Source organism: Triturus cristatus, chromosome 7 (assembly GCF_964204655.1).
Source record: "Triturus cristatus chromosome 7, aTriCri1.1, whole genome shotgun sequence".
NCBI classification, from domain to species: domain Eukaryota; kingdom Metazoa; phylum Chordata; class Amphibia; order Caudata; family Salamandridae; genus Triturus; species Triturus cristatus.
Genome location: NC_140590.1, coordinates 1,182,560,855 through 1,182,574,406, shown reverse-complemented (window position 1 = coordinate 1,182,574,406; position 13,552 = coordinate 1,182,560,855). Strand labels below are relative to the sequence as shown.

The 13,552-nt window shown below is 49.1% G+C and overlaps 1 long non-coding RNA gene across 1 annotated transcript in view; it reads left to right on the top strand.

Annotated features, from left to right (window-relative positions):
• Nucleotides 1-13,552, top strand: part of LOC146811406 (uncharacterized) — a 412,632-nt gene that overhangs the window by 280,472 nt on the left and 118,608 nt on the right. Inside the window, exon 3 of the long non-coding RNA XR_014965820.1 lies at nucleotides 5,225-5,364. This is a non-coding gene — a long non-coding RNA (uncharacterized LOC146811406). The remainder of the gene's footprint in view (nucleotides 1-5,224; nucleotides 5,365-13,552) is intronic.

The following is a 13,552-nucleotide window of genomic DNA, read 5'->3' as shown; positions in this document are numbered from 1 at the left end:
GCAAAACTACAGCTCAGGAGAGAACAGTTAGCATTGGACAGGGAGTCCCTGGAGCTTCAGAAAGCATCAAGAAGGTGGGGTCTAGAGACCCCTGGTGGCAGTAATGCAACCCCAAGAGTTAGAGAGAAAGTCCCTGACAATAGGAACCTCCACAAGATTGTGCCCCCCTATAAGACAGGGGATGACATCCACAAATGGATCTCTGCTCTTGAGAGGGCCTGTAAAGTACAAAGGGTCCCAGTAGAGCAGTGGGCAGCAATCCTGTGGCTCTCCTTTGCAGACAAAGGTAGAGATAAGCTCCTCTCTGTAAGAGAAGAGGATGCTGATGATTACTATATCTTGAGAGATGCTTTAATAGATGGGTTTGGCTTAACCACTGATCAATACAGACTTAAGTTCAGAGACACCCAAAAAGCACAGAATCAAGATTGGGTAGACTTTGTTGATTGTGCTACCAAGGCATTGGAAGGTTGGTTAAATGGCAGTAAAGTAAATGATTACCAAGGATTGTATAATCTCATAATGAGGGAGCAGATTCTTAATAATTGTCAGAACCAACTCTTACACCAGCACCTGGTGGACTCTGATCTGACCTCTCCCCAAGAATTGGGAAAGAAGGCAGACAAATGGGTCAGAACCAGGATCAGGCCCAAGAACCAAGGTGGTGACCAGAAGAAAGATTCTACCAAGCCCAAAGAGAAAGGTGGGGATAATAAAACAGAAAAGTCCTCTGAAGGGCCCCAAAAACCCAGTGCTGGGGGTGGGTCCCAAAATCCTTCCCCTTCTAACAAGAAACCATATTGCCATGTGTGTAAGCAACCTGGCCACTGGAAAACTGAATCAAGCTGTCCAAAGAATGGCAATAAAGAAAATGTTCCTCCCATTGCAGCTCCAACACCTCCTGTTACTACTAGTAGTAATCCCCCAGGTGGTGGGAGTGCACCCAAATATTTTGTTGGGCTTTCTTGGGGAACTCAGGTGGACTCTGGCCTAACCAGGTCCCCTACACAAGCAACTCTAGTATGTGATGGTGGCATGGGGTTTGCCAACTTTACCATGGATCCCAATATCTTGGGCAGGTACAGACAAGAGCCCATGATCAATGGTCAGAAGGCTGTGGCCTACAAGGACACAGGGGTCAGTGTCACCATGGTGACCAAGAGGCTAGTGCCCCTAGAACAGCTTTTACCTGGGTTTAGCTACCAGGTGACCAACATAGATGGAATTAGGACAGACCATCCCATGGCAGTGGTAAATCTCAGCTGCGGAGGGGTCACTGGCCCAAAGAGAGTGGCAGTGTCCCCAACCTTGCCTGTAGATTGTCTACTGGGGAATGATCTGGAAATCTCAGCCTGGGCTAAGGTAGACCACAAGGCCCACTTGAAAATGGTAGGCATCCCTGAGAGAGTGGATGAGACCTTAAAGGCCTCACCTCCACCCCAGGAGAAAGTAAAAAGAGTGAAGCCTGAAACTATGGATCACCCCACCCAAACAGAGAGCATAGGGGAAGAGGAACAGTCCTCCCCCCACCAGACTAAAGGTAAGGGTCAAGTTTCTCAGGGAACTGATCCTGCCCCTTGTGAAGTAACTGCCCCAGAAGTGGACAGGCCTGGCCTGGCCACCTCTCTGATGGCAGGGGATCCTTCCAAGGCGGTACCCAGTCTGGAGCAGGTATCCTGCCCCTCTCTACCCTGCCTCAGTCAGCCCAGGGCTGCAGAGGTCAGTGGACCCTTAAGGGGCCCCTGCCCAGAGGAACCCCCTCATCAGCAGATTAGGGACACCCAGCAGAGTAGTTCTAGCCAGGTGAATATTCCTCTACAAACTGAGGGATCCCCCTTACCCCTAGGTATAGGTACCCCTCATATGGATGTTATTGGGCACAGGGAAACCTGGGGCATAGTTGCCCCAAACCTTCCAGTGCCCTCCACTATTCCAACCAAAGGGATCCAACCCCCAGCTGTAGGCAGCCAGAGGTTGACCCTTAGGGCCAGATATGACACAGTCATGGGCAGAAAGGCTTCCATGGTGACCAGTGACCTGAGGAGGTTGAGACCACCCCAAATAGGGCCTCACTTCCAGACTCAGACACCCCACCAGCCCACCTCTGTACCAAACACCAATACAGGTAATTCCCCTAGACTTTGGAGAAACTCTAGAACCCCTTGGGGTAGGATTTCCCAAGTGGACCATGAGACAGGGAGCAACCATGCTAGTGCAGGTTCTTCCTTATATGGCCACTCAGGAAATAAAGGCTTATCGGACAAGGTTAGCCTTATCTCCTTTCGTTTGGGGGGGGGGGGGGTTATGTAGGAAGGTGGAATCTGACTAATGGTTGCCCCCAACTTTTTGCCTGGTATTTGAGTGGTTTTTGACTAGTCTGGCTGGGATCCTGCTATCCAGGACCCCAGCCTATCTGCTTTCTCCCTAAAACTAATGTGAAGTACCCTAGGTACAAACTAATTGGATGCTGAGGATGCCCTGACAGTCCCTTGTAGATGGTACCCTAGGTACCCATGGCATGGGTCCCTCAGTAGGCCTACCAGGGCAGCAGCACTTATTGTGCCACCCTGGGACAGCCATACAAACTGACACCACCAGACCACTACTGTAGTCTGGGTAAGGTGGTGCTAGCACCCCTTACAGGGATATAGGTAGCCTATATCCCACCCCATTACAACACATGTACTCTCATGGGTCACCCCTATGGCAGGCCTTGCTAATCCTACAAGGCAGGGTGCTGAGGTATGTGTGAGGGGGGACCCCTACATGAGTAGGACCTCCCTGCAACCTTCGTAAAATCATTGCTGGGTTGTTTGTAGTGTAGCCATACCATATACTCTTAACCGCATTATAAGTCTATCGCGATAACGTGATAACTTGAGAATGGCTACACAGAACCATATCGTGTTTGGTGTCAAACATGTAGGAATCATACCCCCAGTCCAGCCATGGGCATGAGGGTACGATCCCCCCCTGCTAGAGGGGCGATATGGGAAAAGCGGCAGAATTGAGACACCAATTTAAAAGTGCACATGTAGTACAAAATGGCTACTACCCGCCACCCACACGACTCTGGCTGGCTGTTGCTGGGGAAAACCCCAGCCTCGCCAGCTGGACAATAGGGCTCCTGTGGCAGGGAGGTGCTAGCATCTCCCCAGACAGGATAATGTGGATTGGAACAGGGTGGGTGCACCAAATGTCCTTTCAGAGTTGCACGTAGGCAGCTGCAGAGCCCTCATTCTGCATACACCGCTTGGAACCGGTTCAGGGGCATCCTGCCCCTCGCCCAGGCGGGAAAAACACAAAGGGGAGAGGGTGTACCCACCCTTTCCCGCCTCACCACTCATTGGTGGACGCTACTCTGGACACTCCCCTAATCTTGGGGATAAAGGTGAATAACGTGGCCCCAGAGCCTCAGATTAATCTTGAACTTTACAGTCTTGACCTTCGACTTGCTGCTGCCCAGCTGACGGAAGGAATCTCCCTTGGGATAAAGGAGTTATCCCCCTGCTTGGCAGGCACCTGAAACACTGCAAGTGACCCGGTTGGAACCGCGCTGCTCCTACGGACTTCGACAACTTCCAGCACCCTTGAGGTGGGTTTCCAGCGCATCCCAGAGGCCAGTGAGTGTGCTCAACGAGTTTGGGCACCGTGGACCGCGTGGGTGCCGAGATCCCCAATAACCTAGGACACCGGCCACCTCTTGTGTAGCACACGACCCTGACCAGTAGGGAAGTTGTGCTTTGGCCCGTTTTTGAGCCAACCACTCTACAGCAATTGTGCCAAAGACCAGCGCCCTAGCCCCCTCCGGTGGCTCGTGGGTGCCCTTTTACGCACTCCAAATTGCCGCCTCCCGCGGTCCATTGTCTCTCGACTTGTGGGCCCTAGCGGAGGTCTATTCCGACAATCAAGAGTTTCCCTGGTTGCTCCAGGCCTGCTCTACAGTCTCTCCAAAGGAGACCTCTCCCAGACCTCGTGGGTGTGCACTGTAGCCGATTTGTTTATTCTTTGTGGGTTGCGGTTGCCAAGGCTTAGTGGATCCAATCCGGACACTAACACCGCAGCGACCCTCATCCGACGTGAGGCAGTCGCCCTCCGGAAGCTGGCCTTCCTTGAAGCCTCCCGGAGCCCGTGGCTGCAGATCCAAGCTACACCACTTCGCACCTGAAGCACCCGACATCGAAGGGCTCTCTGCTTTGAGCCTCCTGGTCACTTTGCCGTGACCCAGACTCTGTCCCCTCTGCTTTCAGGTTCTTCTCTACAATCTTCACATCTTTGATCTTCACAGTATCATCGACGCTTTTGGCTAGCAGCACTTTTGAACATTTTCCTATAGAAAATCAGCCCGCGACCCGACACCAGAATCGACCTATGCACCCGGCTTCCCTGGGGCAGGTAACAGTGGTACCTCGGTACTCTCATGGTAGTGGGCTCCTCAAAAGCTTAAGTCTAAAGTTTTAACTTTGTACTCCTGCTAGAAGTGACTTTAATCTGTGTAATTTCAACCACGACATTCTCCCTAGACTATAATAGAGAACCCGATAGCAGCTATTTCCACTGCACGCGCCTCCCGTGGGTCCCCTTGTCGTGGTTCTTATACCACTTTTTTTTATATATGGTTTGGTCCCCCCCTGGGGCCCTGTGATTCCTGTGCTATTTATTGTGTTTATAAGTGCTTGTTTGAATTGTAACTTTGCCACTAGCCTCATAAAGTGACTGTGGGATTCTGTCTAGAATAAATACATATATTTTATATATATACCTGTGTGGGCTACTCTTTCATTTGGTTATTCAAGAGGTTATTATGGTAAAACAATAAGCTTAACACTCCTTCAAGACTTAGACTGAAGGCTGCTCTCCACAGCTACCACTAGGATAGCTTTCTTTAAAGGTTGTCTTAAACCTATCATCAATAAGAGTCGAATTGGACTGGTGCAAGGTGTCCCTATAACTAGGAACAGCATATGCCAGGCCAACTTCTCACACAAAGTCTTTTTATTAATATGCTGTGTTCTTTTCTTGTTAAACACATCCGTGTTTGTAAAGATTTCACTTGGGTTTCTGCGCAGGTTTATAAGATCAAAAGCTTGCTGGCTTGTTTGTCTTTCAAAAAATAAAGTAAGAGCTCTTACCGTAATAAGGATTTTCTAAAGCTAAAGGTTACCAAGTTCCACAAAGGGTTGCTAGGCAACCGGTTGTTGACTGTCTGTTCGTCTTCTTTCAGGTCACCGGAAATCAAGGAGCGGAAGGGGACCCAGCCGGATCTCCAAGTCTGAAGCACCCTCGAGGAAGTCAGGGACCAACACGGAGCGATGCACACGAGCAGGAATCCAGGGGAGGATCGAGGGATTGAAGCGGAGTCAGGTAAGATTCTTCTCTCGGGAAGCGAAGCATCGGGACAAGGCGGTGGGGTTTAAATAGTATTGCGTATGCAAATACGAAGGTGCTTTCAACATGTCCTAGGGTGTGCCTTGATTTGCATAGCGCGCAGAGCAGTCAGATCGGTTAACACGTGTACAGCATGGCACGCGGAGCAACCTGAACGGTTAACACGTGTAAAGCATGAGCTTTGAACAATGGAATAATTGCAGACTTGATAGTTCGTTTAAAACAAACAAGCATTGGTAACTACAAATCGAATAGTTTGTTCTAGCAGTTACTTATAGTGTTTCAAAGAAATGCGAAGAGCAATGTGTAATTAAACCATCATCCAGTGCGCCATCATGAACAATAATGCAACGTGAAACATACAAATGTATACTGCCAATTAACAGTTGACAAAGGGACTGTGGCTTCAGAACTCAGTTTTTCGTAACAGTCCCTCCCCCCCCTCAAAGATCTTCTCACAGGGCGGGGTTTATCTGGATGTAAGGCATGGAAAGACCTGATGAGGTGTGGGGCAGTAACATGGTTTTCTGGTTCCCATGAGCGTTCGGAAGTGTCATAGCCTTTCCAGTCAATGAGGTAATATAGACGTCCACGTATTCGTTTGGAATCTAATATGCGCTTAACCTCATATTCAACGTGGTCTCCCACAACCACTGGTGGAGGTGGGTCATCTTGTTGAGTGGAGGGATCTTGTGGCTTGAGAAAGGAAACATGAAACACAGGATGAATAGCAAATTCTTTAGGTAAAATCAATCTAATGGAAACGGGATTTTTAATTTTATCAATTGGATAAGGCCCAATATATCTCGGTTTTAATTTCTTTGGACCATCCATTTGAATATTCCTAGTTGAGAGCCAGACAAGGTCCCTTATCTGATAAGGTGATGTTGGATTTCTATGTTTTTCAACTATCAGTTTCCTCTTTAGTTTATGCTTGGCTAAACTTTGCTTGGCCTGTTTTGTAATTTGTGCAACCGTTCCACAACTGCAGGTACTGTTTTTGTAGAGTCTGGAGAGATAGTTGGAAGGGAACGTGGGTGTATACCAGTAGTACAAAAAAAAGGGCGAACAACCTATGGATGCGTGAAAACTATTATTGTACGAGAATTCAGCTAATGGTAAAATCTCATCCCAGCTAGTTGACCCTGTTGACGTTAGACAACTTAGACTTTGTTCTAGGTACTGATTTAGTTTTTCCGTCTGTCCGTCAATCTGTGGGTGAAAAGCAGAGGATAGTGCTATTTCTTTTTTTTTTGTAAATCTTTTTATTAAAACTGATTCGACAACATGGCACAGTATCACAGAATCATAGCAAAGGTGACAGCAAAACAGAAGTTATTCAGAATACATTAAATTTATGCAGTAGGAATTACACGGTGAAGGAGACATCTTCCTCTAGCAATCGGGGGGGGGCGGGGGGGGGGGGTGGGGTACATATGTTACCACGATATGCGTTCCAAGGGGCCCATACTTTGGACCACTTACGGGGGCAGCCCCGAGCAGTGTAGACTGATTTCTCCCGCTGCATGCACCAATCAAGGTCTTTTTTCCAGTACGCAATTTTGGGTGTATTTGAAGCCCCCCAGAGCTGTGCGATATTCCTTTTGGCTATCATGCAACCGAGTGTGACCCATTGCATGGCGTAATTGTTCAGGTCCGTTGGTTCCCAGATATTAAGGAGGCATCTGGGAGCTTCTGGTTGGATCTCAATTTCTAGAGTGTCAGTCATGATTTTGTGTATCTTACGCCAGTAGTCCTGAATTAGCCTACAGTGCCATAAAGTGTGCATGAAAATGCCTGGTTGTGTGCACCCCCGTCTGCAAGACCCATCCGTCTGGCCCCCCATGTGTACCAGTTGGGGCCCCGTCACATATATTCTGTGCAAAATGTCAAGTTGCACCAACCGGAGCCGCGCTGATATTGCGACTGTTTTAGGGGATGAAATCGCCTCCTGCCATCCTTCGTCGTCTAATTCAATACCGTCTTCTGTCCATTTCTCTCGCAACAAGGTCAGGGGGTCGCTCATATTGTTGATAAGCTTCCTATATGTCAGGGATATAGCCCGTTCAGGCATGTGCCCATCTAGAAGTCTGTCCTCTAATGGGGAGCTGTCCGGTAAGGAGGCGTCACTAGTTATTGCAGACTGCAGTGCATGTCGGACCTGAAGATATCTAAACAACTCAGAGTCCGCCAATGAATACTGACTCTGAAGAACGCGGAACGGCTTTACTCCCTCTGCACCCCACAGATCTTCAATACTGGAAATGCCGATCAGGTCCCATTTGTTAAAACCTTTGGTGTTCCCCAAATATCCTAGCTTTTGTGAGTCCCAAAGTGGGGTGGCAAGCGTTAGTCTATTGTTCCAGCCTAGAGATTGTGTTGCAACGTGCCAGATCTTGACTGTGTGTTTAGTGGGCCCCGTCAATGGGTATTTGTAAGGCTTGGAATACAGAGCTCGGGTATAGGCCCCGTTAGGGAGGATCCAGCGGTCCATCCGGAACCCCGGAGCATCAGGGGGGCCATAGGTGCCGTGATTTATAGCTGTGAGGTGAGCAGCCCAGTAATATTTTCTGATGTCTGGTAGCCCGATTCCACCGTCATACCAACTAAGAGTGAGTTTTGGCAAGGCGATGCGTGGTCTTCCACACCATAGGAGGTCCCTCTGGAGTCCTTCTATTTCTCTAAAATACGAGTTAGGGACAGGGTCCGCGGCATTTTGTAATGCATAAAGGAAATGGGGCAAGGACATCATTTTAAACAAGGCAGCCTTGCCTAATAGAGAGATCGGGAGTGACTTCCAATGTACGATGTCACTTTTAAGCCGTTGCAGGGGTGGGCCCAGGTTGCGGTCATATCTAAGTGTGGGGTCAAGGGACAGTGCTATTTCTATTCCTAAATTTTTACATAGCTGACCCCAAAATTTAAAGACAGATTGGGGGCCTCTGTCGGAAACAATTTTACAGGGAAGGCCATGTAGTCTTACTATGTGATCTATAAAAATTTCACTTATCTCAATTTCATTTGGTAGTTTGTTTAATGGAATGAAATGCCACATTTTAGAGAGCTAGTCAACTACTACTAGGATTACAGTGAAATTATGACAGTTAGGTAAATCTGTGATGAAGTCTAGACTAATGGTATGCCAAGGAAACGGGGGTATGGGCAATGGTTGCAAGGGTCCCACGGGAGACTGATGGGAGGACTTCTGTCGAGCACACACTGGACATGATTTAATGTACTGTTGGATCTCCTGACTGATATTGTTCCACCAAAAATGTCTCTGACATAGCTCCAAGGTCTTATGTATTCCTGGATGCCCTGCCAAGCAGGAATCATGATTCCATTCTATGATCTGTTGTCTTAATTCTCCTGGAGGAACGAATAGTTTCTTGTTGTGGAAAAAATATCCTTCATGTATGAAATTTGATTTTTATGAAAGCCACTCTTGTTGATTCAGTGTCTGAGTGCTCTGTTTTAATTGTGTTAGAAAGGTATCTGCTTGTGTGAATGCTATTACCTTTTCAGATGCAATAATACTCTGAACTTTCATTCCATCTTCAGGTTTTTTATCACAAACTAATCTTGAAAGTGTATCTGACAGCAGTTGTTTCTGTCCAGGGCGATATGTGATTATAAAGTCGAACTCACTAAAAAATAATAACCAGCGCATCTGTCTGGGAGTTAAAGCCTTAACTGTGGTAAAAAACTGTATGTTCTTGTGACCTGAAAATATGGTGATGGTATGTTTGGCACCCAATAAGTGATGTCTTCATTCGAGAAATACTGCCTTAATTGCCAACAAGTCTCTTTCAGCAATAGTGTAATTTTGTTCTGCTGCCAACAGCTTGCGAGAATAAAAAGCGATGGGATGTAGGTGTCCAGTTGTTACATCTTTTTGCATTAAGACCCATCCTAAGGCTGTTTGACAAGCGTCTGCTTCAACAAAAAATTGTCTGTCAGGATCTGGAAGGATCAGAATTGGCGCGGAAGTAAAGGCTTGCTTGCATTTTGAAAAGGCCTTTTCAGCATCTGAATTCCATTGAAATTTTACACCTTTTCGAAGTAGTTGTGTGATTGGTGTTACAATGTCAGAGAAGTTAGAGATAAAACGCCAATAAAAATTGGCAAAGCCCAAAACTCGTTGAGTATCTTTTATTGAAGATGGTGTGGGCCAATTTAATATTGCGTCCACCTTTTTTAGATCCATGGTTATACCTTCGGGGGAAAGCCAATATCCTAAGAACTCTACTTTTTTGGTATGAAAAACATATTTTTCAAGTTTCACATACAAGGAGTTGTCCTTTAACCTTTGCAACACGGAATGGACATGTTGGGGATGTTCCTAGTCTGTTTTAGAAAAAATTTGTATGTCATCTATATATACAATGACACAAACATCCAGTAGATCATGCAGTACTTCATTAATGAAGTACTGGAATGCGGCCGGGGCATTGCAGAGGCCGAAAGGCATCACTGTATATTCAAATAGACCATACTTTGTACGAAATGCGGTCTTCCACTCATCACCTTCTTTAACACAGACCAGATGGTAGGAGCCGCGCAAGTCCAATTTAGTATAAATACTAGACCCCTTCACTTGATTTAGCAAAACTTGTATCAGAGGAAGAGGGTAACGATTCTTGATTGTTGCCTTATTTACTGCGCGATAATCTATGCACGCTCTCAAAGAGCCAGAATTTTTGGACACGAAAAAGAGTGGCGAGGAGACTAGTGATGTGGAATGTCGTATAAAACCTTTTTCTAAGAGTTCTTCTAGATAGGTTTTTAGATATTGATTTTCTGGCTCAGTCAGGGCGAAAATTGTGTTACAGGGTAAGACCGCACCGGGAATTAGATCTATTCTGCAGTCATAAACCCTGTGAGGTGGTAATTTTGTCGCTTGGACTGGGTCAAAAACGTCAGAGAAGTCTTGGTAATCTGTGGGTAACTGAGGAACGGCTGATTCTACTGCAGAACAGAACAAAGGGAGTATCGGGTCTTGAATATCCTGGTAACAATGATTTCTGCAATGTATTGAGTCCAAAGTCACTGTCCGTTTAACCCAATCTATTCTAGGGTTGTGTTGTTCTAACCATGGAACTCCTAGTATGACACCAAAGGTAGAAGTATCAATGAGGTCAAAAACTGTTTCTTCCGTGTGTCCATTTTCTTTTTTTTTGTAAATATTTTTATTGAGTTTTTTTCGTGTGTCCATTTTCATACAAATACAAATGTATACTGCCAATTAACAGTTGACAAAGGAACTGTGGCTACAGAACTCAGGTTGTTGTAACAGTCGCCTGATCTATCCCGGGGGACCCTTACCAGCTCCTTGCCAGGGGGTTGGTCTTCACACCATCTTGGTAACTATAATGTCACGTTACTTGTAGATGTTCTTTCTCTCTGTCCTCTCCCTTTCAAAGTATTGATCACTGCATGTGTTCGAAGTATGTGTTTGATGATTAATCAATTGAATTTTCTCTCATATGAATGATGGTGATTGTACTGTATTTTTGAAGTGGTTCACATGCATTTAATTTAGATAAAGATTAAAAAATTTCCAGAGTCTGTGGTTATTCACTTTTTATATGAATAAGTTAGAGTAAGGTGCCGATCACGATCCTGCAAAAACCGGGTACGAACCGTCGGACGGAGCACAATCTCCGCCCGACGCGTACCCGGTCGTCAATTTTCACAAACAAGGAATTACGATTCGCACGGGTACACCATTACCGTACGAATCGTAAAAAAGCCCGACCGAACAAAAAAACACCTACCAATGCGATCCGGGAAAGCGCCGACCTGACGTCGGGACGCTCGCAGCCAGCCATTCACGACCCAGGAATCACGATTCGCACCGACGTCACCCCGCACGGTGAATATTTTGCGGCAGCCAAAAACTGCCGGGAAATCAGGACGACGCGAACAAGGACTACCAGTACGCGACGGACAGACGACGACGCGAACAAGGAGGACCAGTACGTGACGGACACACAGGACGACGCCACCAAGGAGGACCCGTACGCGACAGGACGACGCGATCAAGGAGGACCCGTACGCGACAGGACGACGCGAGCAAGGAGTACCAGTACGCGACGGACAGACATGGACCCGAACCTACGAGTCATCCCTGCCCTCATAGCAGTCCACCTCCTCTACAGGTTACGACGCAGATGCCGCAGAAGGTCAGAATAACTAAGGGAGGGGGGAAAGTGGGGTGGGGTGGGGGTGGCAGGACCAGGGCAGGCCACAAAACAACCACATAAGTCACACACCACACATGGCCTGGACATACCTGACTCCCATGCCCTGGTCACCACGAGGGGGTGGGGGCGTGTCCTGATAAGCCAGCGACCGCCACAACGGAAGTCCGTCACCACGCGAACCGGCAACACAACCAGACAGGTACGTCCCGTACCCACGCCTGAAGAGCGTGGGTACGAGTCGGACCACGCCCACACACGTCACCCCAACAATGGCGGGACGGATCGCACCCACGTGGCAAAGGCCTGGGTACGGGCCGCACAAACATCACATAGCGTGGGGACGGATATGTACGGACCCTACCCCCACCCGCGTATGCATGGAGCGTACCCCCCAGCCCAACAGTGTAAGTACGACTCGAACCCTCACCCGCGTATGCAAGGAGCGTACCCCCCAGCCCAACAGTGTAAGTACGACTCGAACCCTCACCCGCGTATGCAAGGAGCGTACCCCCCAGCCCAACAGTGTAAGTACGACTCGAACCCTCACCCGCGTATGCATGGAGCGTACCCCCCAGCCCAACAGTGTAAGTACGACCCGTACCCCCACCCGCGTATGCATAGAGCGTACCCCCCAGCCCAACAGTGTAAGTACGACCCGTACCCCCACCCGCGTATGCATGGAGCGTACCCCCCAGCCCAACAGTGTAAGTACGACCCGTACCCCCACCCGCGTATGCAAGGAGCGTACCCCCCAGCCCAACAGTGTAAGTACGACCCGTACCCCCACCCGCGTATGCATGGAGCGTACCCCCCAGCCCAACAGTGTAAGTACGACCCGTACCCCCACCCGCGTATGCATGGAGCGTACCCCCCAGCCCAACAGTGCAAGTACGACTCGAACCCTCACCCGCGTATGCAAGGAGCGTACCCCCCAGCCCAACAGTATAAGTACGACCCGTACCCCCACCCGCGTATGCATGGAGCGTACCCCCATGCCAACAGTGCAAGTACGACTCGAACCCTCACCCGCGTATGCAAGGAGCGTACCCCCCAGCCCAACAGTGTAAGTACGACCCGTACCCCCACCCGCGTATGCATGGAGCGTACCCCCCATGCCAACAGTGCAAGTACGACTCGAACCCTCACCCGCGTATGCAAGGAGCGTACCCCCACCACACCAGTGCAAGTAGACTCGTACCCTTACCTCGAATGCATTGAGCGTACCCCCACCGTGTATGTGCCAAGCGTACATATCCTGAAATCGGAGGTGTGTGTGCAGAGTCCACCCAGCAGTGCCCTGAGACAGGAGGGGTGGGTGTGGAGTCCTCCCAGCTGTGCCCTGAGACAGGAGGGGTGTGTGCAGAGTCCTCCCAGCAGTGCCCTGAGACAGGAGGGGTGGGTGCCTATCACTCCCAGCAGTGCCCTGAGACAGGAGGGGTGGGTGCCTATCACTCCCAGCAGTGCCCTGAGACAGGAGGGGTGTGTGCAGATTCCTCCCAGCAGTGCCCTGAGACAGGAGGGGTGGGTGCCTATCACTCCCAGCAGTGCCCTGAGACAGGAGGGGTGTGTGCAGAGTCCTCCCAGCAGTGCCCTGAGACAGGAGGGGTGGGTGCCTATCACTCCCAGCAGTGCCCTGAGACAGGAGGGGTGTGTGCAGAGTCCTCCCAGCAGTGCCCTGAGACAGGAGGGGTGGGTGCCTATCACTCCCAGCAGTGCCCTGAGACAGGAGGGGTGTGTGCAGAGTCCTCCCAGCAGTGCCCTGAGACAGGAGGGGTGTGTGCAGAGTCCTCCCAGCAGTGCCCTGAGACAGGAGGGGTGTGTGCAGAGTCCTCCCAGCAGTGCCCTGAGACAGGAGGGGTGGGTGTGGAGTCCTCCCACCAGTGCCCTGAGACAGGAGGGGTGTAACACATGTGTGTGAGGCCAGAATTATCCACATGCATACTGGCTACAAGGGAACA